Below are 27,577 nucleotides of genomic sequence, written 5' to 3' on the forward strand. Positions count from 1 at the left end.
GTGATTTGTGACTTCTTAAATGCAGAACAGGAAACTGAAGGTGTCATATGTCTTAGAGCACATTATTCTTTGTTTAATCTCACATTTCTATATGTTCTTTGCATGACTATTGATCTGTCTCAAGCTACTCCTTCTTTTGAAACAGAGAGCTCTACATATTATGTTTTATTTAATTTGTTAAATATTTGCATTGGGGGTGCCTGGGTGGTCAGTGGGTTAAAGCCTCTGCCTTCGGTTCAGGTCATGATCTCAGGGTCCTGGGATTGAGCCCCGCATTGAGATCTCTGCTCAGCAGGGAGCCTGCTTCCTCCCACTCTCTCTGCCTCTCTGCCTGTTTGTGATCTCTCTCTCTCTCTGTCAAATAAATAAATAAAATATTTTTTTAAAATTTGCATTGTTAAAACTATTTTAGAAATGAAGAAAGAAAGGCCTTTAACAATTTTCCTGTCTTACAATGTGAGTAAATAGCAAAGCTTGAATTTGAACCTCTCTCTCTTGGATCTAAAACTCCATTAAAAAAAAAAATAAAAAGATCTTTGGACACCTGGGTGGCTCAGTTGGTTAAGTGATTGCCTTCGGCTCAGGTCATCATCCCAGAGTCCCAGGATAGAGTCCTGCATCAGGCTCCAAGCTCCATGGGGAGTCTGCTTCTCCCTCTGACCTTCTCCCTCTCATGTTCTCTCTCACTCTCTCTCTCTCAAATAAAGAAAATCTTCAAAAAAAAATCCTTGTGATATACTGTCTTCCATTGATATTCTTGTGTATCATAGGCACTTATATATCAAACTAAAAATATTTTTGATCCCTAAAGTAACAAAATTTTGCATCTGTGAAACTTTAATAGAAATTAAAGATACCTATTTAAATAGCTTTTTTCACAGATATGCATGTTATATTGATTAACTGTGATATTAACAATTAGGTCATCCTCAAACTTAATTTTATTAAATATTATGGTTGAATAAGAATAATTTAGAGTATTTAGCTAAAAGTCACTGTTTTTGGACTTTTGGTAAACTTCATTTAACATAAAAGTTATAAAATATTAAAAGTAAATTTTGGTATACATTCATATTCAAAAAATGACTAAATATAATGAAATATATATATATATATATTACTTAGGATAATGGAGAAAGCCTCCTCATTAAAAATACCTTGGCATAGTATCAAAGTTCTGAAATGGGAGATTATCTTGTGTATTTTGGGACACTGTTATTTATTTTTAAAGATCATATTGATTTATTTAGAGAGGGTGAGAAAGAAAGCATGAGCAGGGGGAGGGACAGAGAAGGGAGAAAGAATCCCAAGTAGACTCTGCACTGAGCTCAGACCCTGAGGAGGAATCAGTCCTAAGACCCTGAGATCATTACCTGAGCTGAAGTTGAGTCAGACACTAGCCAAATGAGCCACTCAGGTGATTCATAACTTTGGCTATTATTATGTGACATTATATGAGTCTTTTTTTTTTTTTTTCCCCTTTTTATTTATTTATTTTTTTTTCAGCGTAACAGTATTCATTCTTTTTGCACAACACCCAGTGCTCCATGCAAAACGTGCCCTCCCCATCACCCACCACCTGTTCCCCCAACCTCCCACCCCTGACCCTTCAAAACCCTCAGGTTGTATATGAGTCTTTTTATCTCACAGGCTTGCCCTTGATCTTTAGTAATTGCATTTCAGTGGGAATCATCTATTTTGATTCCATTTTATCCCCAGTGCTTTGTATACTATTTAAAGATAGCAGATCCTCAAAAGATATTTGTTGAAAGAAAAAAAAAAAACTGAATGAGTCAGTATTTTGTCATTTCTAAAATGAAACAGAAATAAGAGTTGTAAAATCCTACAAAATTCCTAGATTTTATGCTTGCGTTAATTACAGGGTTAAACCCCGCACAACTTTCAAGTGGAAAAGGAACTTCTAGGTAGTAGATACTTCTCCATAAATAGCACCATAACTATGATGGGAGAATAATTTCAAGTGATTCTTGGAAAAGATTGAAGAGTTCAATGAGTATTTAATCCATAGTTTTTCATGTCTTTTTTTTTACATTTTTAAAAAATTTTTATTTATTTCTTATTTTTTTATAAACATATAATGTATTTTTATCCCCAGGGGTACAGGTCTGTGAATCGCCAGATTTACACACTTCACAGCATTCACCATAGCACATACCCTCCCCACTGTCCATTATCCCCTTCCCCTCTCCCAACCCCACCTCCCCCCAGCAACCCCCAGTTTATTTTGTGAGATTAAGAGTCACTTATGGTTTGTCTCCCTCCCAATCCCATCTTGTTTCATTTATTCTTCTCCTATCCCCCTAACCCCCATGTTGCATCTCCACATCCTCATATCAGGGAGATCATATGATAGTTGTCTTTCTCCGATTGACTTATTTCATTAAGCATGATACCCTCTAGTTCCATCCACATTGTCGCAAATGGCAAGATTTCATTTTTTGATGGCTGCATAGTATTCTGTTGTGTATATATACCATTCTTCTTTATCCATTCATCTGTTGATGGACATCTAGGTTCTTTCCATAGCTTGGCTATTGTACACATTGCTGCTATAAACATTCGGGTGCGTGTGCCCCTTTGGATCACTACGTTTGTATTTTTAGGGTAAATACCCAGTAGTGCAATTGCTGGGTCATAGGGTAGTTCTATTTTCAACAGTTTGAGGAACCTCCATGCTATTTTCCAGAGTGGTTGCACCAGCTTGCATTCCCACCAACAGTGTAGGAGGGTTCCCCTTTCTCCGCATCCTTGCCAAAATTTATATGGAACCAGAAAAGACCTCGAATAGCCAAAGGAATATTGAAAAAGAAAGCCAAAGTTGGTGGCATCACAATTCCGGAATTCAAGCTCTAGTACAAAGCTGTCATCATCAAGACAGCATGGTAATGGCACAAAAACAGACACGTAGATCAATGGAACAGAACAGAGAGCCCGGAAATAGACCCTCAACTCTATGGTCAACTGATCTTCAACAAAGCAGGAAAGAATGTCCAATGGAAAAAAGACAGCCTCTTCAATAAATGGTGCTGGGAAAATTGGACAGCCACATGAAGAAAAATGAAATTGGTCCACTTCCTTACACCACACACGAAAATAGACTCAAAATGGATAAAGGACCTCAATGTGAGAAAGGAATCCATAAAAATCCTTGAGGAGAGGTGCCTGGGTGGCTCAGTGGATTAAGCCACTGCCTTCGGCTCGGGTCATGATCTCAGGGTCCTGGGATCGAGTCCCGCAAGGGGCTCTCTGCTCCGCAGGGAGCCTGCTTCCTCCCCCTCTCTCTGCCTGCCCCTCTGCATGCTTGTGATCTCTCTCTCTGTCAAATAAATAAATAAAATCTTTAAAAAAAAATCCTTGAGGAGAACACAGGCAGCAACCTCTTCGACCTCAGCAGCAGCAACATCTTCCTAGGAGCATCGACAAAGACAAGGGAAGAAAGGGCAAAAATGAACTATTGGGATTTCATCAAGATCAAAAGCTTTTGCACAGCAAAGGAAACAGTTAACAAAACCAAAAGTCAACTGACAGAATGGGAGAAGATATTAGCAAACGACATATCAGATAAAGGGCTAGTATTCATGTCTTTTAATGGGAAAACATGGAGCACTGAACTCTATCCCATTCTTTTTATTGTTCTATATTCAGTGTTTTTGAATAATTTATTTGATACCTACCAGCTTAGAGAGCCACTTTTATGGAGACATTTTAGTATATGATGAAAATGTAATGTTTTCATTTAAGATTAAGTTGTCCCAGTATTTTACTCAGCAAAAGAAATGGGAACATCTAATCTTAAGAGAAATCTTGATTTAGGAAATTCAGGAAATCTCTCCCCAAAACCTTGCACTTTAATTATTTTCTCATTTAGATCATATGCAAAATATTCCATATGCTTCTGGCTGACTTCTTATGCCCTTTCTATCTCTTTGGGCATTATCCCAAAAAGTTTCCTGTTCCAATTTTGGTGCAATTGTTGATAACATTTGTACAATCCTTAGTGTCTTTTCCTCTAAGCCCTTGTTGACATATTTGATTCATTGGAGTATTTGTTGTGAGACATACGCATATATGGTAAATAAAACATGTGCCTCATGTAGGGGGAAATCCATATAGAATCTTTATCCAGAAAAGCCCAAAGTAACTCCAAATCTAACTTCTCTTCACTATTTTTGTTACCATAGCTAAAATGGAAAATGTGTAATAGAAAATTAGCTATAGGAATAAAGCAATACCAAATGTTTTGAGAGTGATTTTTAGAAATACTGAATCTCTTAACCTAAAACTGAAATAGTTGTCAATGTGCTTTTTGTATCATTTCAACCGGCTGATGCAGTACATTTATATGGCAAATACAGGTAAGATTATAAAACTGAAACCAATGGTAAATTTCCTTTTCTTAGCACTAATTCATTAATTCTTAACTCAACTTTTCATCAGATCATGCAGAATAACTTGAGGTTGCTATTTCTTTCCATATATGTCTAGTGTTATAAAAAATGAGTATGTTACATTCCCTGTTTGTCATAACAATTTATTCTTTTATTAATTTTCAGAAAATTATTTTCTTGCTTTGGTTTCTCCCACTGACTACAGGTTTGCTAAGTAGCCCATGATCCATTTCCCAGCACAAAGAAATTAGTATTTCAGTTCTACCATTTAGTAGCTGTCTGATCTTGTTTATGCCGTTTAACCTCTTTCTTTGTCAATTTCTTCAAATTAACATAAGGTTATCAAAAAGAATAAATGAGGTTAAAAGCATTGAGCTTTTAATCTCACTCAAATGAGTGAGAACAAAAATGGTTTTGTGAGTTTGTAATGGAGCTATATTCCTCAAATATGATAACTGATTTTATTTGGTAATAAGATATTAGTAACTACTGTCTAGGAGTACATGCTATAGTATTTTGGTACAATTTAATTGTGCTTGCAATTAAATTATCCCTAACTAATTCCATGATGTATTACTCTCATTTCAAAATAAAAAAAAAAAGAACTAAAATAAAGATTAAGAAATTTCTCCAAACTCGCAATACTATAATGTAGCTAAATTGCAGTTTAAAATAAAAATGATTTATTTATATAATTTAGAGGGAGAGAGGGAGAACCCAGTGGGGAGGAGAAGAGGAAGAGAGAGAGACAATTTCAGACTCCACTCAGAGAGCAGACTCCAAAGCAGGGCTCAATCTCATGTCCCTGAGATCATGACCTGAGTCAAAACCAAAGGCAGACTCTTAACAAACTGCGCCATCCAGGCACCCCTAAATTGCATTTTTATTCTATTTTTCTTTGAATGCAAAGCCCACAAGTTGCCCTAAAAATACCACACATTATACATTAAGTTCTGATGCCATACATTTTATAAGAATTCTTTTCCTTTTTTTTTTGAGTTGAAAATCATCTGCAAATGTAGATACTAAGTTAATAAACTGAGATAATCAGGGTATAAGTAGAACATCTCTATGACAATCTACAGATTGTGAAATGATTTAGGTGATTGCTGTTTTTCCTTCATTATTCCTATTCATACTGGTCGATCTGATTTGGGATTCAAACTTCCCCTTTCCATTAGGAAAAAAAAAAAAAGGGCAAGGTCATTTCTTTCTTTCAGAAGATTCAGATAAACTGCATTCCAAACTAGTTTTGGTAATACTCTAAGGCATTTCTAAAGTAATAATCTGAAAAAAAAACTACATTGTTTCTTATGAGATTTTTTGCATTCAGTCACCATGAAGTTCTTACATGAAATTAAATGTCACTAAACATTTTTTCATCAAAAATGGAATGAATCATTGCAGGAAAAAAATGGTACTTGGTATAAACCAAGAAATTAATCAAGATATCAAATTAAACCACAATTTTGCACTCTTCTTTGACAAATTAGCCTAGCATATAGACCTAACACTAAGAAAAAGAGTTTCAATGAGAGAGAAAGAGAATTGGAAAACTGTGTATTCATGTTATGGGTGCAAATTACCTTGAAGATATATATGTTCACAACTTTTTTAGGACTATAACTTTTTAAAAAAGATTTATTTATTTTATTTATTTATTTGACAGACAGAGATCACAAGTAGGCAGAGAGGCAGGTAGAGCGAGAGAGGGGGAAGCAGGCTCCCAGCTGAGCAGAGAGCCCGATGCAGGACTCGATCCCAGGACCCTGAGACTATGACCTGAGCTGAAGGCAGAGGATTTAACCCACTGAGCCACCCAGGTGCCCCTAGGACTTAAAACTTAAGAAGAGAGATTTCAGCACAGATAGAGAATGCAGAATGGTAAAGTTAGTGTCCAATTATATTGTGGAATTTAGGGAGCTTTTCACTCTAATTATTAAAAAAATAAATAAAAAGCAATTTCTTAATCCTCTACAGGTCTTTTTTAATTGTTGCATTTTTAAATTGGACAATTTAGGAGATGATACCATTCTTTTCTCAACAAGGCCATCCTTAAAATTCATATGAAACAACAGAAGAATCCTAAAAGTCATTTACTTAAATAAATAAAATAACTGGTTTGTGCTTATTATTTCATTCACATATCAGTTATTTCATTTAACACGATAGCAAGTATTTGTTCATTAAATTGATTAAATTTCAATTTCAATGGGCCACACAGGTAATTCAACAATAAGATACTCAGGACAGGTTAGAATTCATTGAAACAAAAAGAAGCAGAGGACACACTAAACTTGTGACCATAACTTATATGTGACTGGGAGAAAGAAGCATGAATGAGTAGTTAGGAAGGAAAGCCTAAAATTATATCTTCAAGTCTCAGGTGTATGTTTCATTTCTCTAGCAAAAACATCACAGAAGTGGTTAAGAGATCAGAGTCTATACACAGCTGTTAATTATAGAGGATTGTTCATTGAAAACAATGACTTTTATGATTGAAATATCCATCATACACTTGAAGTTCCATAAGTTTGTTTACAAAATGTCATTGTGATGTCTGTTTCTCTTGTAAGTGCTCTTTAGCCTGTTTTCTCCAGTCCTGAGAAATAATAAAATAAATATTCATTTCTTGTGAATCTCACATGCTTTTTCAATAGCATTGGCACTATCCATGTCAGTTGGAATTTGCTTTAAATAATCAACAGCAATATTTTTTGCGAAACAGTGAAGTGAGTGAAAAGAGAAGTCAGGCACATAAGGGAAAAAAAGAGCAAGAAATTTCACAGTATTATGAGGCATTATATACCAATAATCAACAATTCTACATCTTGAAACTAAATATCCTATTGCAAGATTTTTCTCATGACTCTGAATTGAAAACTTTACTATTTAATGAGAATGCACAGAATAAGGGATTAGATAATGGATTGGTTCAATTTATTGAGGGAAATTTTATAGCTTCACTCTAAAATGTATTATTGTTGTTGTTGTTGTTATTCAGGAAGAGAAGATAAAGGGATTTCATGTACGATTCATTGATTACTCCAGGGTTGATAAAAGCAAAGCTTCTATTAATGAATGCTGATGTAAATAAAAGGAAAAATATAAAAATATATTATGGAATGGAAAGTAGAATACATACATAGGGAGAATACACTAACAACATTTAGATGGAAAAAACTTTGAAGGAAAAACTTCTGTAGAAGACAATGTTTATTTTAATGTTCATCCAATTTTGCTTCTTTAGCCAATGAAATAGGTAGATCCAATCTACTAAATTTCTCTGTCTTTTCATATTCTGTACTCTGTAATATCTGAGGAGAGTATGTCAATGAATTCATTGTCTGTAGCTTAAGATCATGAGTAGGTGGTTGAAAGGAGAATGTGGGTCAGAATGAAAACACAGAAATCTGTCACATTGATAACGATTTAACTTCAGTGAATTTCAAATTTAGAGACACCTCCATTTTAGTGACTTTTTCCCTCAAATTTAGAGACACCTCCATTTTAGTGACTTTTTTCCTGACATGTCATCTTTCTATGTTACACTAGTACAGTAAGTAATAGTACAGGAAACTAAGGAACAGAAACGAGGAAAGGAGACACTTTTATTGTTTTTGGAAAAAAGACAAGTAGTTTCCCATTAAGAAGGGGACCCATGAAAGAAGGACCTTTATATCAACAGGCAGCATTTCTATTCCAGTTATCAAACATGCAAAAAAAAAAAAAAAAAAAAAAAACTAACTAAAACCCTGTTCTTCTCATTTGGAATACATGGTTTGGATAAGTTTTTTTTTTTAAGATTTTATTTATTTGACAGAGATGACAAGCAGGCAGAGAGGCAGGCAGAGAGAGATGGGGCGGGAAGCATGTAGTGGGTTTTCAATAAACACTGAGTACATAAATACATTTGAATAATTTAGAATGGTTCCAACGCCCTAGTACTCTGACTAAATATTTTACCCAACATAAACACACGTAATAATGTACATAACAGTGAGTTAGCTTTTAAAACAGTGATCAAATAAAATGTGCATTTTATCATAACTAGACATTTTGTATTATGAATAATTAATTGAATATTTTCTAATGCATTTGATGTTCAATTTCCTCTTTTATTTTACATTAGACCTTTTGACAACTATGCAAAAATCAATTTATTTGATGTGTATTGACCTTTCATGAAGTTATTAAAAGCAATTCTTGTTAAGGTTTGCATTGGAACTTTCTAATGGTAGGAACTTCCATGATGCAAACCCTTATTTTTTTCACACACAAAAAGATTCTCTTAACTATATGGGTTACACCTAGTAACTTATCAGATCCAACATCATCTGTCAATCGATAAATTTCTGAGATTAAAAATTCAATTTATAGAATAATAGCTCAATTAAATGATGGTAGTCAGTAAGTAGGAGGCCAACCAACATCTTGTGGAGTGGCTTATCTCCACAAGAGCATATAATATATCACTGAAAATGATTAGTAATACATGCTGGAAGTACTCAGTAAAACGATGCCAGTTTAGGTTTTGAGAAAGTCTTAAAACATTTGGATCCTTTAACCATTTGATTTAATAAATTTTATCTTTTGATTTAGAACATGTTACAGCAAACCATTATTTGTAATTAAAATCCCTCCTCCACTCTCTGAGGAGAGTGAAACCTGGTAGCTTGAACAATGTTTCATTGACCTAAAACATAGTCACTCATCAACCTCAGAATACATGGTGGTAATTGACACATTATTAAAAAGCAGATGCCTACTAGCTTGTGGATAGGAGGGTAACAGGTGTAATCAATCTTCATTAAAAGAAAATTATTCTGAGGCCTAGAGAAAAGCTAGACACCTATTAGGAACTAGGAAAAAAGCAGTAAGGGTAGAAAGTTAGAGAGTGAGAGGGTGATCAAGGAGGAAAGAGAGGGACAATCCAGTATTTAGGAGTTTGAGAAAAGATATGGAGAAGAAACATATCTAATAAGATACTTCATGAAGTGCAGTGCTTTGTGAGATAGAAATTCATTCCCTTTCCCTGTGAGTCACCAAAGATTGTGTTGCTCACAAACATACAAATGGTGGACACCAGACACTTTAATTTCTTTCTTCCTCAGACTCTTTCTTTACGTGAATAATAATAGCAGTGACCTCAGATGGTTTTGTATTGTCTGCCTGTTTGAGAAAATGAGACAATTTTATGATCAGTGCCAGGTAATCAATAAAAGCTCTGAATAAAATATAAAAGAATTGCTATTTGGATACAAAACTAAAAGCAAAGGAATAGAATTTTCATAAATAGAGAATCAGTTTCATGATCTCCACTGAAATATCTTGAATAAATATTTTCAATGACTATTTTAATGTGTAGCAGTTATAAATTCAAGACACCTCAGCATCTATGTATTTTCCTATGTGTGAGCCCGTTGTTTGTTCATCCTTTCCCACTTCTTTCTTTTGTCCCACTTTCAAATACTCTCATCTTTCAATCTTGTAAATAATCCATACCCCGTCCCCCCACAAATAGTGTTAAGCTACACTACTGGTATTAAATGAACACATGTTTTATGTCCAAATTTATAACTGCGAAGAAAATAAAGATAACTAGTTAAATATAAAATTATATTACACATTTGTGTACATATGGTATTTATTTTATTTTTTAATTAATTAATTTATTTGACACAGAGAGAGAGATCACAAGTAGGCAGAAAGGCAGGCGGGGGGGGGAGCAGGCTCCCTGCTGAGCAGAGAGCCTGATATGGGGCTTGATCCCGAACCCTGAGATCATGACCTGAGTTAAAGGTAGAGACCCAAGCCACTGATTCACCAAGGTGCCCCTATATTTCTATACTATATTACCCTTCTAGGAATAAAAATGACATCTCTCATTGAAGGAATTGTGGATTAAACAAGTTCAAAATATCCAATGCCAGCTTTCCAGATATTTATTTTATTGAGTCATAAATATTCTCAATATGAGATGTCATATGCACAAATATAAATAACTGTTTAATGGAAATAAATAGCACAGTGAAGAAAGTAGTCAAAAGGCAATAAAAGCCACATTAGGGAGAGGCTTAGGAATGGCTTCCCTAAATTCAATGGGTCAATATAGGTATAAACCTCCTCCTCAGTCTTTAAGAGCTTGTCCATTTCAGAAGACAATCAATCATACTAGAAATCCACAGCAATGTTTTCCACCATTTCATCCTGATAAGGAATTCTTTAGGTTGCCAAAATTCAAGAGATATCAGCACACTAATTCGACTGAAGACAAGTCCAGTTTCTGGAAGAAAAATGGGGATTCCTTATGCAATCACAGAAGACTGAAATTCTACACTTGGTCTTAGCCAAAAGGCCTAGAAGCGATAGAAGTGTGAAATTCTAAATCAAGCTTTCACATACTTAGGATCTCATTGTTTGTATATTTGTCTATTTACCTGAGTCATTTTGCTTTTTGTACTTCTTAATCAATATTTATAAAAAGGATTCACCTCTGTCTTTAATGATTCTTCTCCTTGGCACTCTATTTACTTAATGAATTCCCCAGAGCCAACAAAAGACACAGATAAAATAAGTCCAGTTCCATTTTTATGTCAGACATAGAGAAGAACATTCCATATATTCTGTTTCTCAAAACAGTGTTTGCAGGAAAATATAGCAGTCCATGCGCTTAAGGAAAAATATTACTTGGGTTTTACAGATGTATAATCATAGAATTACAAAATATTTATTTTAACTGTCTGCATGAATAGAAAGAAAAATGATTGAATAAATAGTGCTTTGTATCATATGAAAAGAGGGAAATAGAAAAGTAGTAGCCAACCAAGGTGTAACTGAATTTGTATGTGGAGTTTGAGAGAGAGATGAAAAGCAAGAATGAGTTGAATTATAATAAAATGTTGTCAGCATTTTATAGTATCAGGAATGAAGGATATTGTGAGTCAAAGAGAATTATAATCCCTTAGAACCATGAAAAAGTTAAATCAACACACTTGTTTTGAGAGCACAGTAGAAACCAAATATTTTGCTAACTCGATTCACCACTCTGAAATTGTGTAAATGTTTAAGCAAATCAGATGATAAAATTTGACACTAGATCATCAAGAAGAATCAGGAAGTAAGTAAATTTTTTATTCTTCAACATAATGTATGGAATCTTCATTTTACTTAAATGTTTTAAAATCACGTTTGCATATATGTTTCTGGATTTACAACAATTTCGATATTAAAAATTAAATAATTGCTTACTACCAGGAGACTCTTAATAAAATCCTGAAGCAGGAACACAGAAACTAATCTTGGATTGTTCAGTTTTTTCTAATTTGAAAATGTATTCTGCTACACACACAAAATTATTATTAAAATTCCCTATTGGAAAAAATATCTGCTTCCCAGTTGATATTATTTTGACCATCTATTTGTTCATTTTCCATAGCAGTATTATTTTTAAAAAAGGAAAAGAAAAGAAAAGGATTATGCATTGAGTGAATTCAACTATTTCTAGGCAACTATTTCATTTAGTAGTTGAATGTTACCTCATTGTCCTTCTAGCCTATTTATCAAGGCAAAAAATATATATATAAGAGTGTGATAGCATCAAACAAACTCTTAAAGTAATTCATGAAAGAATGTCAACAAAACATTCACAGGCATAAACATGCACATTGTGCAGTGAGATGATTACTATGGTGACTAATATTGCAACTTTGTGAAACTTTCCTAAACTTGTAGGTCTCAAATTGAGGAGGCAGTCCTAAATAACCCCTGTGGGATTTGAAACCCTGTATTTAGATTATCCATAATCCAGACTAGTTTTTATAATATTGAGGAAAAGCAAAATATCAATTAGAATATCTTCATGCTTTTTCAAAAAGGAGCTAAATAATTCAAAAATAATTAGAACCTGAATATTTTTAAAAAAACATTAGAATAAATAACTTCTGCTTAAATGTTAGCACAAGATTTTTTTTTTTTTAATCCATGGTCCATGACAGTGCCTTTTCAACAAAAAGAAATTAGTATTTAACTTCAAATAATAGGTATGACTTGAATGTGAGGTCCAGTAGAAATTGGAGAGTTGCTGAAGGAAAACATTTGTTTTGGGGCTTCAGAGATTATTCATCACTGTGGATATTTTTAAGATTCTGTGTTGTAAACTCATTTTGTTTTAAATTTTTATGTCAGAGAGGAGAACACACAGTTTCCGCTCCAAAGGGGGGGAAGAAAGGATCAGCAATGAAAAACCGCACAGTACTCACAGAATTGATGCTTCTAGGGGTATCAGATGACCCAGAGCTTCAGATTATGATTTTTCTCTTTTTAATTATCACAAATGTATGAAGTGTCACTGGTAATTTGACCATCATCACTCTCACCTTGGTGGACTCCCATCTACAGACACCTATGTATTTCTTCCTCAGGAACTTCTCTGTATTAGAAATATCCTTTACAACTGTCTGTATTCCTAGATTTCTGGGCACAATTATTACCGAGACAAGACGATCTCAGACAATAATTGTACAGCTCAGTTGTTTTTCTTCATCTTCATGGGTATAACTGAGTTTGACCTTCTAACTGCCATGTCCTATGACCGCTATGTTGCCATCTGTAAACCCTTGCATTATACAACCATCATGAACAAAAGAGTCTGCATATTACTTGTCTTTTGTGCTTGGCTGGCAGGATTCTTAAATATCTTCCCACTAGTTATTCTTTTTCTCCAGTTACATTACTGTGGCTCCAATGTCATTGATCACTTTGCTTGTGATTATTTTCCCCTCTTGCAATTATCTTGCTCAGACACATGGCTCTTAGAAGTGATCGGTTTTTACTCTGCCATAGTAATGCTGCTTTTCACCTTGGCATTAACAATTTTGTCCTACATGTTCATCATTAAAACAATTCTGAAACTGCCCTCTACCAATCAGAGAAAAGAGGCATTTTCTACATGTTCCTCACATATGATTGTCATTTCCATCTCTTATGGAAGCTGCATATTCATGTATGCATAATTCTTCTGCAAAGAAAAGGCATCATTGACCAAAGGAGTGGCTATTCTGAATACTTCTGTTGCTCCTATGATAAATCCATTTATATATATCCTCAGGAACCAGCATGTAAAGCAAGCCTTTAAGAATACTATCCAAAAGGTTATGTTTTTCTCCAGTAAATGAAAGTGTAAGGAACATTAAAAGGATGACGTTATTGTAAATACCATTATTCACACTTTCTTAAAACTCCCTTTCCTTTACTAGAGTTATGTATTTTCCCTTTTCCACTCCCATATTAAAGTTTCCCAATCATTGCTCTCAATACATTTGGTGAACTGAATATTGTTTCAGAATTTTCTGTAAATTCAAGATTTTTTTTCAATGCAGTAAAAATATCTGGGTTAATGATTGTGATTTTGAATGGTAGTGGTTTGCCTTTGAAGAGACACTGGGCATTTAGTTTGATGGAAAGAGTGTCAGGATAGATGTGGATTTCTGAACTTTTCATTCATATCCAGTAATAAAAATGAATGTTATTAGAAAACTTTGATTCTCTTTGTCATTTCCATGAAATCAAGTAAACACAATCACCAGAGGACTGGGAATAAAATATAAATATCTACTTTAAAATATTAAAAGATTAGAGACTCATACATACTAAAAAATATTTACACCATTTATCATAATTAGATGCTAATGAGGAGGAAGAGAAAGGAGCTAGAAGGTGGTAGAAGATAACATAAAAATTTCCATCTAGAGCTATTGTTTTCTTTGTATTGACTCATTTAATCCTGCCAACAACTTTATGGGGTGCTATTAATTACTAATCTCTCCTAGAGATATTTTTCCTTAGGCAGATCAAATGCCTCCAAAATTAAAAAATAGGCAAAGAACAGACTATGTAAAAATACACCAAACATATAAAATGGATGAAACTATGATAAACTACTGGAAGTTCACCTTTCTGGAGAACCAGGCTTTATTTGTGGCATCTAGAACCGACTTTAGGGTTTTGGGAAGTATGGAAGAGAAATAACATCTACTGATAATATTCTACATGCTCTACTCTGTATTAAGCAAATCACATGCAGTATTTATTTTACAAAACTTCTTAGAAAGTGAACATTATTGCTTCCAATTTATAGGTGAATGAACATGATGAAATTGAGGTTGAAATTTCAATGTACAAAGATTGCAGCTTTCAGAACTGGCATTTCAATTTCCCTTTCACCACAAAACCGAGACTAGTTGGGTTACTTCCATGTTTACCCTGACTTTCACTTTTAATAATCTATGAATAAAAGCTCATGTTCAATATTAAGATTGTTACGCTAAAGGACTTTGTAATGTTTTTTTTAATTTTTTTTATTTATTTCGTATTTTGTTATAAACATATAATGTTTTTTTATACCCAGGGGTACAGGTCTGTGAATCGTCAGGTTTACACACTTCACAGCACTCACCATAGCATATACCCTCCCCAATAACCATAAACCCCCTTCCCCTTCTCAAAACCCCACCTCCCCCTAACCCGCCATGTTGCATCTCCACGTCCTCATGTCAGGGAGATCATATGATAGTTGTCTTTCTCTGACTGACTTATTTCACTAAACATGATACCCTCTAGTTCCATCCATGTTGTCGCAAATGGAAAGCTTTCATTCCTTTTGATGGCTGCATAGTATTCCATTGGGTATATATACCACCTCTTATTTATCCATTCATCTGTTGATGGATATCTAGGTTCTTTCCATAGTTTGGCTATTGTAGACATTGCTGCTATAAACATTCAGGTGAACGTGCCCCTTCGGATCACTACGTTTGTATCTTTAGGGTAAATACCCAGGGCAATGGTGGGATCATAAGGTAGTTCTATTTTCAACATTTTGAGGAACCTCCATACTGTTTTCCAGAGTGGTTGCACCAGCTTGCATGCCCCCAAAACAGTGGAGGAGGGTTCCCCTGTCTCCGCACCCTAGCCAGCATCTCTCATTTCCTGACTTGTTAATTTTAGCCATTTCTGACTGGTGTGAGGTGATATCTCATTGTGGTTTTGATTTGTATTTCCCTGATGCTAAGTGATGTGGAGCACTTTTTCATGTGTCTGTTGGCCATCTGGATGTCTTCTTTGCAAAAATGTCTGTTCATTTCTTCTACCCATTTCTTGATTGGATTATTTCTTCTTTGGTTGTTGAGTTTGCTAAGTTCTTATAGATTTTGGATACTAGCCCTTTATCTGATATGTTGTTTGCAAATATCTTCTCCCATTCTGTCAGTTGTCATTTGGTTTTATTAACTGTTTCCTTTGCTGTGCAAAAGCTTTTGATCTTGATGAAATCCCAATAGTTCATTTTTGCCCTTGCTTCCCTTGCCTTTGCTGATATTCCTAGGAAGATGTTGCTGCAGCTGAGGTCGAAAAGGTTGCTGCCTGTGTTCTCCTCAAGGATTTTAATGGATTCCTTTCTCACATTGAGGTCCTTCATCCATTTAGAGTATTTTCGTGTGTGGTGTAAGGAAATGGTCCAGTTTCATTTTTCTGCATGTGGCTGTCCAATTTTCCCAACACCATTTATTGAAGAGGCTGTCTTTTTTCCATTGGACATTCTTTCCTGCTTTGTTGAAGATTAGTTGACCATAGAGTTGATGGTCTATTTCTGGGCTCTCTATTCTTTTCCAATGATCTACGTGTCTGTTTTTGTGCCAGTACCATGCTGCCTTGATGACGACAGCTTTGTACTAGAGCTTGAATTCCGGAATTGTGATGCCACCAACTTTGCCTTTCTTTTTCAATATTCCTTTGGATATTTGAGGTCTTTTCTGGTTCCATATAAATTTTAGGATTATTTGTTCCATTTCTTTGAAAACAATGGATGGTATTTTGATAGGGATTGCATTAAATGTGTAAATTGTTTTAGGTAGCATAGACATTTTCACAATATTTGTTCTTCCAATCCAGGAGCATGGAACATTTTTCCATTTCTTTGTGTCTTCCTCAGTTTCTTTCATGAGTACTTTATAGTTTTCTGCATATAGATTCTTAGCCTCTTTGGTTAGGTTTATTTCTAGGGATCTTATAGTTTTGAGTGCAATTGTAAATGGGACTGACTCCTTAATTTCACTTTCTTCTGTCTTGTTGTTGGTGTACAGAAATGCAACTGATTTCTGTGCATTGATTTTATATCCTGACACTTTACTGAATTCCTGGACAAGTTCTAGCAGTTTTGGAGTGGAGTCTTTTGGGTTTTCCACATATAGTATCATATCATCTGCGAAGAGTGATAGTTTGACTTCTTCTTTACCAATTTGGATGCCTTTAATTTCTTTTTTTTTGCCTGATTGCTGAGGCTAGGACTTCTAGTACTATGTTGAATAGCAGTGGTGATAATGCACATCCCTGCCGTGTTCCTGACCTTGGTGGAAAATATTTCAGTATTTCTCCATTGAGAATGATATTTATGGTGGGTTTTACATAGATGGCTCTGATAATATTAAGGATGTGCCCTCTATCCCTACACTTTGAAGAGTTTTGATCATGAAGGGATGCTGTAATTTGTCAAATGCTTTTTCAGCATCTATTGAGATGTCTTTTATTCTTCCCTTTTTTGTTGATCTTTTTATGTTCTTTTTTTCTAATGTGTTGTATCACTTTCATTGATTTGCAGATGTTGAACCAACCTTGCAGCCCTGGAATAAATCCTACTTCATCGTGGTGAATAATCCTTATAATTTACTGTTGAATCCTATTGCCTAGTATTTGGTATTTAGGTGAGAATTTCGGCATCTCTGTTCATAAAGGATATTAGTCTGTAGTTCTCTTCTTTGGTGGGATCCTTGTCTGGGTTTGGGATCAAGGTGTTGCTGGCCTCATAAAATGAGTTTGGAAGTTTTCCTTCCATTTCTATTTTTTGGAACAGTTTCAGGAGAATAGGAATGAGTTCTTTAAATGTTTGGTAGAATTTCCCTGGGAAGCCGTCTGGCCCTGGGCTTTTGTTTGTTTGGAGATTTTTGATGACGGTTTCAATCACCTTACTGGTTATGGGCCTGTTCAGGTTTTCTATTCCTTCCTGGCTCAATTGTGGTAGTTTATATGTCTCTAGAAATGCATCCATTTCTTCCAGATTGTCAAATTTGCTGGCATAGAGTTGCTCATAGTATGTTCTTATAATTGTCTGTATTTCTTTGGTGTTAGGTGTGACCTCTCCTCTTTCATTCATGATTTTATTTATTTGGGTCCTTTCTCTTTTCTTTTTGATGTCTGGCCAGGGGGTTATCAATCCTATTGATTCTTTCAAAGAACCAGCTCCTAGTTTTGTTGATTTGTTCTATTGATTTTTTGGTTTCTATTTCATTGATTTCTGCTCTGATCTTTATGATTTCTCTTCTCCTGCTGGGTTTAGGGTTTCTTTCTTGTTCTTTCTCCAGCTCCTTTAGGTGTAGGGTTAGGTTGTGTACTTGAGACCTTTCTTGTTTCTTGAGAAAGGCTTGTACCACTATATATTTTCCTCTCAGGACTGCCTTTGCTGTGTCCCACAGATTTTGAACCGTTGTGTTTTCATTATAATTTGTTTCCATGAATTTTTTCAATTCTTCTTTAATTTCCTGGTTGACCTATTCATTCCTTAGAAGGATGCTGTTTAGTCTCCATGTATTTGGGTTCTTTCCAGCTTTCCTCTTGTGATTGAGTTCTAGCTTCCGAGCATTGTGGTCTGAAAATATGCAGGGAATGATCCCAATCTTTTGATACCGGTTGAGACCTGATTTGTGACCCAGGATGTGATCTATTCTGGAGAAGGTTCCATGTGCACTAGAGAAGAATGTGTATTCTGTTGCTTTGGGATGAAATGTTCTGAATATATCTGTGATGTCCATCTGGTCCAGTGTGTCATTGAAGGCCTTTATTTCCTTGTTGATCTTTTGCTTGGATGATCTGTCCATTTCAGTGAGGGGAGTGTTAAACTCCCCTACTATTATTGTATTGTTATTGATGTGTTTCTTTGAATTTTATTTTTTATTAATAAAATTAATTTTATTTTTTAATAATATTTATTTATATTTATTTAATATTTATAACATTTATTTTAAATATTAAATAAATAGTATATATTTATAATAATATTTATAATATAATATATATTATATTAATTATAGAATTAATTTTATATATTCAATATAAAAATTGATTTTATTTTATTAATTGGTTTATATATTTGGCTGCTCCCACGTTAGGGATATAGATATTTAAAATTGTTAGATCTTCTAGTTGGACAGACCCTTTGAGTATGACATAGTGTCCTTCCTCATCTCTTACTATAGTCATTGGCTTAAAATCTAATTGATCTGATATAAGAATTGCCACCCCAGCTTTCTTCTGATGCCCATTAGCATGGTAAATTGTTTTCCACCCTTCACTTTAAATCTGGAGGTGTCTTCACATCTAAAATGAGTTTCTTGTAGGCAACATATAGATGGGTTTTCTTTTTTTAACCATTCTGATACCCTGTGTCTTTTGATTGGGGCATTTAGCGCATTAACATTCAGGGTAACTATTGAGAGCTCTGAATTTAGCGCCATTATATTGCCTATAAGGTGACTGTTACTGTATATTGTCTCTGTGCCTTTCTGATCTACTACTTTTAGGCTCTCTCCTTGTTTAGAGGACCCCTTTCAATATTTCCTGTAGAGCTGGCTTGGTGTTTGCAAATTCTTTCAATTTTTGTTTGTCCTGGAAGCTTTTTATCTCTCTTTCTATTTTCAATGATAGCCTAGCTGGATAGAGTATTCTTGGCTGCATGTTTTTCTCATTTATTGCTCTGAATATATCATGCCATCTCTTTCTGGCCTGCCAGGTCTCTGTGGATAAGTCTGCTGCCAATCTAATATTTTTACCATTGTATGTTACAGACTTCTTTTCCCGGGCTGCTTTAAGGATTTTCTCTTTGTCACTAAGACTTGTAAGTTTTACTATTAGGTGACTTGTTGACTTTGAGGGGGGTTCTCTGCACCTCCTGGATTTTGATGCTTGTTCCCTTTGCCATATTTGGGAAATTCTCTCCAATAATTCTCTCCAATAGACCTTTTGCTCCCCTCTCTCTTTCTTCTTCTTCTGGAATCCCAATTATTCTAATGTTGTTTCATCTTATGGTGTCACTTATCTCTCGGATTCTTCCCTCGTGATCCAGTAGCTGTTTGTCCCTCCTTTGCTCAGCTTCTTCATTCTCTGACATTTGGTCTTCTATGTCACTAATTCTTTCTTCTGCCTCATTTATCCTCGCAATGAGAGCCTCCTTTTTTTTTATTCTTAATGAATTAATTTATTTTTTTCAGCATAACAGTATTCATTGTTTTTGCACAACACCCAGTGCTCCATGCAATACGTGCATTCCCTATTACCCACCACCTGGTTCACCCAACCTCCCACCCCTGCCCTTTCAAAACACTCAGGTTGTTTTTCAGAGTCCATAGTTTCTTATGGTTCACCTCCCCTTCCAATTTCCCTCAACTTCCTTCTCCTCTCCATTTCCCAATGTCCTCCATGTCTACAATAGCCTAGATGTCCATCAACAGATGAATGGATAAAGAAGATGTGCTATATATACACAATGGAATACTATGCAGCCATCAAAAGAAATGAAATCTTGCCATTTGCGATGACGTGGATGGAACTGGGGGTATCATGCTTAGTGAAATAAGTCAATCGGAGAAAGACAACTATCATATGACCTCCCTGATTTGAGGAGAGCCTCCATTTTTTATTGCACCTCATTAATAGCTTTTTGGATTTCAACTTGGTTAAATTTTTGTTCTTCAATTTCTCTAGAAAGGGCTTTTATATCTCCAGAGACGGTTTCTCTAATATCTTCCATGCCTTTTTCGAGCCTAGCTAGAACCTTGAGAATAATCATTCTGAACTCTAGATCTGACATATTACCAATGTCTGTGTTGATTAGGTCCCTAGCCTTGAATACTGCCTCTTGTTCTTTGTTTGTGTTGGTTTTTTCTGCCTTGTCATTTTGTCCAGATCAGAGGATATGAAGGATCAAATAAAATACTAAAAGAGTGGCAAAGACCCCAGAAAAATGCGCTGTAACCAAATCAGAAGAGACCAAAAATTGTGGGGGGGAGAAAGTGGATAAAAAGAGGTTCAGAAAAAAATTTAAAAAATAAACAAATAAAGAAAAAGTATAAAAAAGAAAGGAAAATATATATTTTAGATAAACTAGTCAAAAAACGTTAAAAAAGAAAAGGGTAAAATTTTTTAAAAAATTTAGCAGAAGGAAAAGAAAGAAAAAAAAATTGAAAAAAAATTGAATTAATAGCAAGACTAAAGAATCATGGGGAGAAAGCCATGAGTTCCGTGCTTTGCTTTCTCCTCTGGAATTCCGCTGCTGTCCTACGTATTGAACCTGCTTTCCTTGATAGATGAACTTCGTCCTGGCTGGTATTTTGTTGATCTTCTGGGGGAGGGGCCTGATGTAGTGACTCTCAAGTGTCTTTGCCCGAGGTGGAATTGCACCACCCTTACTGGGGGCAGGACTAATAATCCGCTCGGGTTCACTTTTGGGAGATTTTGTTCCCTGAACGCTTTCTGTAGATTTCTGGAGGACGGGAATTAAAATGGTGGCCTTCCGGTCTCTGGCCCAGAGGAGCCGAGAGCCCAGGGCCCCACTCCTCAGTGCGCCCCCAGAGGACAGCACCCAATCACTCCCATATCCCCAGCCTCCAGTCGCGCTCCAAGCTCACCCAGCCTGTGACCGGTTCAAGGTAACCCCGAGCTGGGAGTTCAGTCCTCGGCTCTGTCTCTGTAGCCGGCTTCTCCGTTCTAATACCTGCGAGCTCTGTGACACTCAGACACCCCAGATCCTTCTGTGACCCTGTGGGACCTGGGGACACGCTGACCCCGCATGGGCTTCACCCCAGTTTAGCCTCTGGAGCAATGTCCCTCAGTGGAACAAACTTTTAAAAGTCCTGATTTAGGATTAGGACTCCGTTGCTCTGCAACTTGTGGGGAGCCAGCCCCTCCCCCTGAAGTCTTTCTTCCTGTTGTTTTGGATTCACTTCTCCGCCAGTCCTATCTTTCAGAAAGTGGTTGATTTTCTGTTTCTAGAATTGCTGTTCTTCTTCTCTTCGACCTCCCATTGGATTTGTAGGTGTTTGCAATGTTTAGATAAGCTGTTGAGCTGATCTCCTGCTACCTGATGTAGTCTCAGCCTGCTACTTCTCTGACATCTTGACCAGAACCAAGGACTTTGTAATGTTTAATGAGCTCATTCAGGCTTTTCTTACTTATGGCTGGCTTTGGGGATACAGTGGTGAAGAAGGATTCTTGCTCTAACTTATCTCAGATTCTAGTGGGGGAGAAAAACAACATGAAATTAAAATTTAATTTGATCAATGCAGTAACTTAAGCATGAGAGCCTATGGGCCAGGTAATGTTATCATTGTCAAAGAAAATGTCAGTTTTCCTGCCTTAGCACAATTAGTGTCAGTTTCACAATAATTGCTAAACGTTGATTCTTTTTAACCCTAAAGTCACACACATAAGACAAACCTTGTCTGTTTTGCTGTTATCTCAGTTTTCACCTTTATTTTATTTCTTGGTCATAATCACATATGTTTAAAAAAAAGTCATACTATTTCCTCAGTAATAAGGGGTTTTTAAAAAATGTTTATTTATTTATTTGACAGAGAGGGACACAGTGAGAGAGGGAACACAGCAGGGGGAGTGGGAGAAGGAGATGCAGGCTTCCTGACAAGCAAGGAGTCTGATGCGGGGCTCAAAACAGGGCTCAATCTCAGGACCCTGGGATCATGACCTGAGTGGAAAGCAGACACTTAGCGATGGAGCCACCCAGGTTCCCCAGTAAGAAGAGTTTTTTGAGAAAAGGATATGATACTCTCCAAGACTCTCCAGCAAGCCTCCCTTTACCCTCAAATGGCATTGTGGATCATTCATTCATCTTACACTCAGTTAACCTGGTACCACACCATATCTATTACTATCTCAGATCTATTTTTTTTATTTCTTTTCAGTGTAACAGTATTCATTGTTTTTGCACTACACTCAGTGCTTCACGCAACACGTGCCCTCCTTAATACCCACCACCTTGTTCCCCCAACCTCCCACCCCCCGCCCCTTCAAGACCCTCAGGTTGTTTTTCAGAGTCCATAGTCTCTCATGGTTCATCTCAGATCTATTTTGAAAGAATTTATATCAATGACCATAGTCAAGATTTCCAAGACTTTCTCAGGCATTTATCAATGTACATTAGGAAACACTGAGATATATTTGACAAATTAAGTCCATGCACAAACTAGGTAAACTAAAAGAAAAACCAATAACAATATTTAATACCTATTATGTGGATATTAACATCTTACTATAAGCAGATTAGGACACTCACAAATATAATTTCTTCTACCCTTTTTTCTTACCTATTGTACTTTTTAATGCTTTATAGGAGCAAATGATGAAAAGTTTTTTCTAGCTCTCCAAATTCTGTGTCTTTCTTTGCCTTTGCTGTTGCATTTTTTTAAACATATAATGCATTATTTGCTTGAGGGGTACAGGTCCATGAATCACCAGACTAACACAATTCACAGGACTCACCATAGCACATACCCTCCTCAATGTCCATCACCCAGCCACCCTATGCCTCCCTCCCCTCTCCCCAGCAAACCTCAGTTTGTTTCCTGAGACTAAGGGTCTCTTATAATTTCTTCCTAATTCTTATAGTGAAAATCATTCAGATGTTATTTCTGAAAAGACTTTCAAAGCAACTACATTGCAGGCATATACTAGCCATTTGGATTAATAGAACAGACCATTTCCACCTTATCAGATTTTGAGCAACAGATAAAAGGGAAGACATTTTGGTATGAAATTAATCTTTTATAAAAACATATACTCAGGGCCATATGAATATAAAATATAGGACTGCTCACAACATTTCCAACAATGCAGTAAGAATTCCGAGTAAAGGTAAGAAATATAATTAAATGGATATCCTGGGCAAAAAGAATAATGATTGCAAATAGCAACTGTAAAAGTGAGCTAAGTGAATGGGAATTGTATGGTTAGAAACAGAAAACAGCAAGTAGTTATCACTTCTCTTTTATGCTTTCTATGAAAAGCTGATTTTATTGATTCAATTTATTATGCACAGAAAAAAGTTATGCTATAAAACCAATACTAGTGTTCCTCATATGGGTAGTATATCTTTCTTTCTTTTTTTCCTAATGTTAGCACAAGGGTTTATCGAGGTATGCCTTAGTACAGGTGCTGGGGCTTGTCCATGATGCTTTTGTTGCATAAAGTGCAGACCTCCTGCCAATTCTTCTTGAGCAACAATACCTGGAAGTTGACAGCTAAGTGGATGTTGCATACAAGCTCATCATCTGTCATCTTCATGTGGCCAACAGCCACTGCCAACATAACAACTTCTTCATCTGGAATTGGACTGTGGACTTCACTTTATCCACTTTGACCCACATGTTCTCATTGTGGATTGAGAATGGAAGGGAAATTGCCAGCTTTATTCAGGCCTGACCCCAAACTCATGGAATCTGCTTGATCAGAGATTCTGAAGCCAAAAAGTCATCACACTTCTTGGTCATATTCTTGACTTTTTGTTGAGTTTCTTTAGCGTCTCAGTGTCTGTGTGGCTAATATCCACAATCTTGGACTCATCACAGAGTTGTTGGTCCCCCAAAACTTGGGACAGGGAGTGGACTTGAGCCTGAATGTGCCTGAGAAGCATTTGTCCTTCTGTGGGTTGTAGTTCTTCAAGGAGATCTGCAGCTCCACCATCTCCAGAAACTTCTGACACTGGCACTGATTCCCATTCAGGACTTCCCACACCACCAGTACAGGGTGTCACTTGGAGACTTTGCTGCTTATGGTGGCTCATCACAATAACCAGATAAAAGAGCAACATTATATGTTTTAAACTCTCTTCAACATTTTACCTACCCCCCCCAAGATATTAACAATCCCTTTAAGTGGGTATACTTTTTTCCTCCTATTAAAGTAAAAGACAGATATTCTTAGAAAACAAATAATGTGTATATGGCCAAAATGCATCTGAAAAATGATTCAGATAATGCTGTGCCCCCCAAAAAAGCCATTGTACCAATTTCTGGGGGAGGTGAGAAATTTTGCAACATGAACATATACAAAGAAATCTTAGATTTTCAGAATAGGATGCTATTTCTTCCACAAAAGCACTTTCTTTCACGAGAGTACTAAATAAGCTCATCTAAAATGCCAGGCTTGGCTTATGGGGATTTCTCTCCAAAATAACATATCTTAGAAAATTAAAAATTCAGAAGACAGCTACTTTTTCTGAATTAAACTTAAATCCCTTAACTTACATGCAGAAAATTGCTTTCACTAAAGAAGCTTAGACTCCCAAACTCTTCTACTGGTAATCTCAGTTGTAACATATGCCTGAATGATAATATCATCTCTCATTGGCAAGAGTTTCTGTCATTTTTGGATTGAGATGAAGTTATCCACAACAACAACTGCAGCCATAATCATAGATTATGGGATTAACAACTGATTCTCTCACTGATAGATAATACTTAGTCATTCTCCATCAGTCTAATTTGAGTCACAGTAAGTCTTTGTATACTTAAATAATCAGACCTCTTTGGTGTTCATCATGCCCTATACCACTCTGTCTGATGGTAGATCTCCAGCGCTAAAATTCGCATTGCCCTCTTTGCTCCATCTATAAAATTGGCTTTGTATTGCTGTAATTCATAGTCAAATAGGATTACATGAGCCTCATGATATGGTATGTTTATCAATATGATTAGAAATTTTCACCATATACTGGACTATTATCTTTCTCGATGCTAGATCTTCACAGACTATGAACATTTTGCTAGAAAATGGGATACTTTGTTCATTATTGCCTACCAAAGGGCTTACCATATTGCCGTCATTTGCTAAAATATTTGTTAATCAACAAAAGGATGGAGGTCTCAAAAAGCCTATTCCTATATAAACTATGAATACCTCCTGCCTTAAAATTATCATTGCCCTGCTCTGATATCCTGTTTGAATAATTTTCTATGACTCAGTTTTCTCGGATGCCTTGTTTTTCAAACCATGGACAGAAATCACTATACCTCTTCAACAATAGCAGCTCCTCTTAAACTCATTACTCAACAGGCAGAAACTCTCTTTTCTTTTTAGGTCCAGGATCTCCACTGGGGACACATACAGGGCAAAATTATATCTTTTAATCATGGTACCAGATGGAACCCTATGTTTAGACTTCCATGGGTAACACACTTTTAATATTTTTTTAACTTGAGATGTTTTCATACAGACAGTAGTGAAAATCACAGTGGTACTCAACAATATTATTCACTTAGCACATCGATGGCTTTCTTGACATGCATCCCTTCAGGTCTCAGAAGCAGCTCATATACTCCATTATTCACTCCACTAAGTCTCCATTTGTGCAATCTTGGAAAAATTAGCAAAACTCTAGTGAGTCACTTACTGATCTAAAAATTAAGGAGAATAATGGGAATTACCTCAAAGGGTTGTTTAAATATTTATTTAGACATGGCTAACAAACATGCCTGGTACCTCCCAGGGCTTAATTAGTTAAAACTATTACTATTATCTTAAGTAATGTTAGTTTTAATTAAATGTCATAAAGTTAGCAACATGCAATTTACTCAAAAATAATTTGCCTTTATGCATCACAACAGTGTCTATAGGACAACTGTCCTTGTAGAGTACTTTATGTGGTATTCCTTCATCTGTAAATTTAGGATTACAATAATGTTTACTTGGTTTATTGATGAGTAATTTAGACAACTCTTTTACATTTCATTATTCTACTAGTGTTTTATTATGAACTTTTATATTTTGCATCTTCTAAATTCCATCACATATGTCTATCTATATGCAAGGACTGCAAAGGCTACATTTTCAGTTGTCTTTGAAGCTAGGATTCTAAACATCATTTTGGTTCTGCCAATCAGATACATTCATAAAAGATACAAACTTTAAACACTGTTATAGGGGTGCCTGGGTGGCTCAGTTGGTTAAGTGACTGCCTTCAGATCAGGTTATGATCCTGGAGTCCCAGGATCGAGTCCCACATTGGGCTCCCAGCTCCATCGGAAGTCTGCTTCTCCCTCTGACCTTCTCGCTCATGCTCTCTCTCTCTCTCAAAGAAATAAATAAAACCTTAAAAAAAACATAGTTAAGCATCTACATTGCTGGTGTAGATCATAGCAGATTCAAATGACCCTAAATTTTATAGCAATAGCACTAGATTCCTGAGGAGGAATTATCATGGGGACTTAATTTTGTGAAGCAGGTTTGAGGTCATTCCACAAAGTTCATCCTAAAATCTGCCTTCAGGAATGCGGGGATGGCTCAGTCAGTTAAGTGCCTGCTTTTGGCCTAGGTCATTGTCCCAGAGCTCCAGGATCAAGTCCCGCATCAGGCTTCTTGCTCAGTGGAGTCCTGCTTCCCCCTCTGCCTGCTGCTTTCCCTGATTGTGCTCTCTTTCTCTCTCTCAGACAAAGAATTAAAAAAAAAACTTTTAAAAAATATGCCTTCAGCTCTCTTGATAATTCCTTAAACCAACAATTACTTGATACTAAATAGATTTACTTTTAATTAGTTTCCTTAAATCCTGCTCTCTGCAACTGTAGTTGAGAACTTATCCCAGGAACAGACTCTTAAACCAAGAAGAATCTGGAACCAATTTATTAACCTGGTTTTGTCTGAAATCAGTAATGATTCCATTAGACACATAAACACTGATAGTCTACGTGGACACATTCATAAGGGAGAGTTCATCTAGAATTAAATGCCTACTAAAAGCAAGGTTGAATAAAATTGAACAATGAATACAACACTTATTTAGGAGCTAGCTGCTTCCAAATACATTAAGCAGCTTAAAAAAAAGAAAATGTAACTTTAAAGTTTCAATTGTGTCATAACTGAAGAGATGATATAGCCAGTATTAAATCCTTATCCTACAGGTTCCTTAATTATAAAGCTGATTTAATTCACAAATTCTTCACATGTCTTATGTGAATGCTAGGACACTGATTGGGAAAGAATGGGAACTGATCAATGGAATGAAGGTATCTCTGTGGATTCAGATGACTCAGGGTACCTGAAAGTGAAAGCACCAC

General features: G+C 35.9%; 2 pseudogenes; one reads left to right on the top strand and one right to left on the bottom strand.

Annotated features, from left to right (window-relative positions):
• The first annotated feature begins 12,647 nt into the window (after nt 1-12,647).
• On the top strand, nt 12,648-13,585 carry LOC123947252 (annotated as a pseudogene).
• A 10,084-nt stretch (nt 13,586-23,669) lies between these two features.
• Nucleotides 23,670-24,275, bottom strand: LOC123946439 (annotated as a pseudogene).
• Nucleotides 24,276-27,577: the final 3,302 nt, after the last annotated feature.

Source organism: Meles meles, chromosome 7, assembly GCF_922984935.1.
Source record: "Meles meles chromosome 7, mMelMel3.1 paternal haplotype, whole genome shotgun sequence".
In the NCBI taxonomy this organism is placed as follows: Eukaryota; Metazoa; Chordata; class Mammalia; order Carnivora; family Mustelidae; genus Meles; species Meles meles.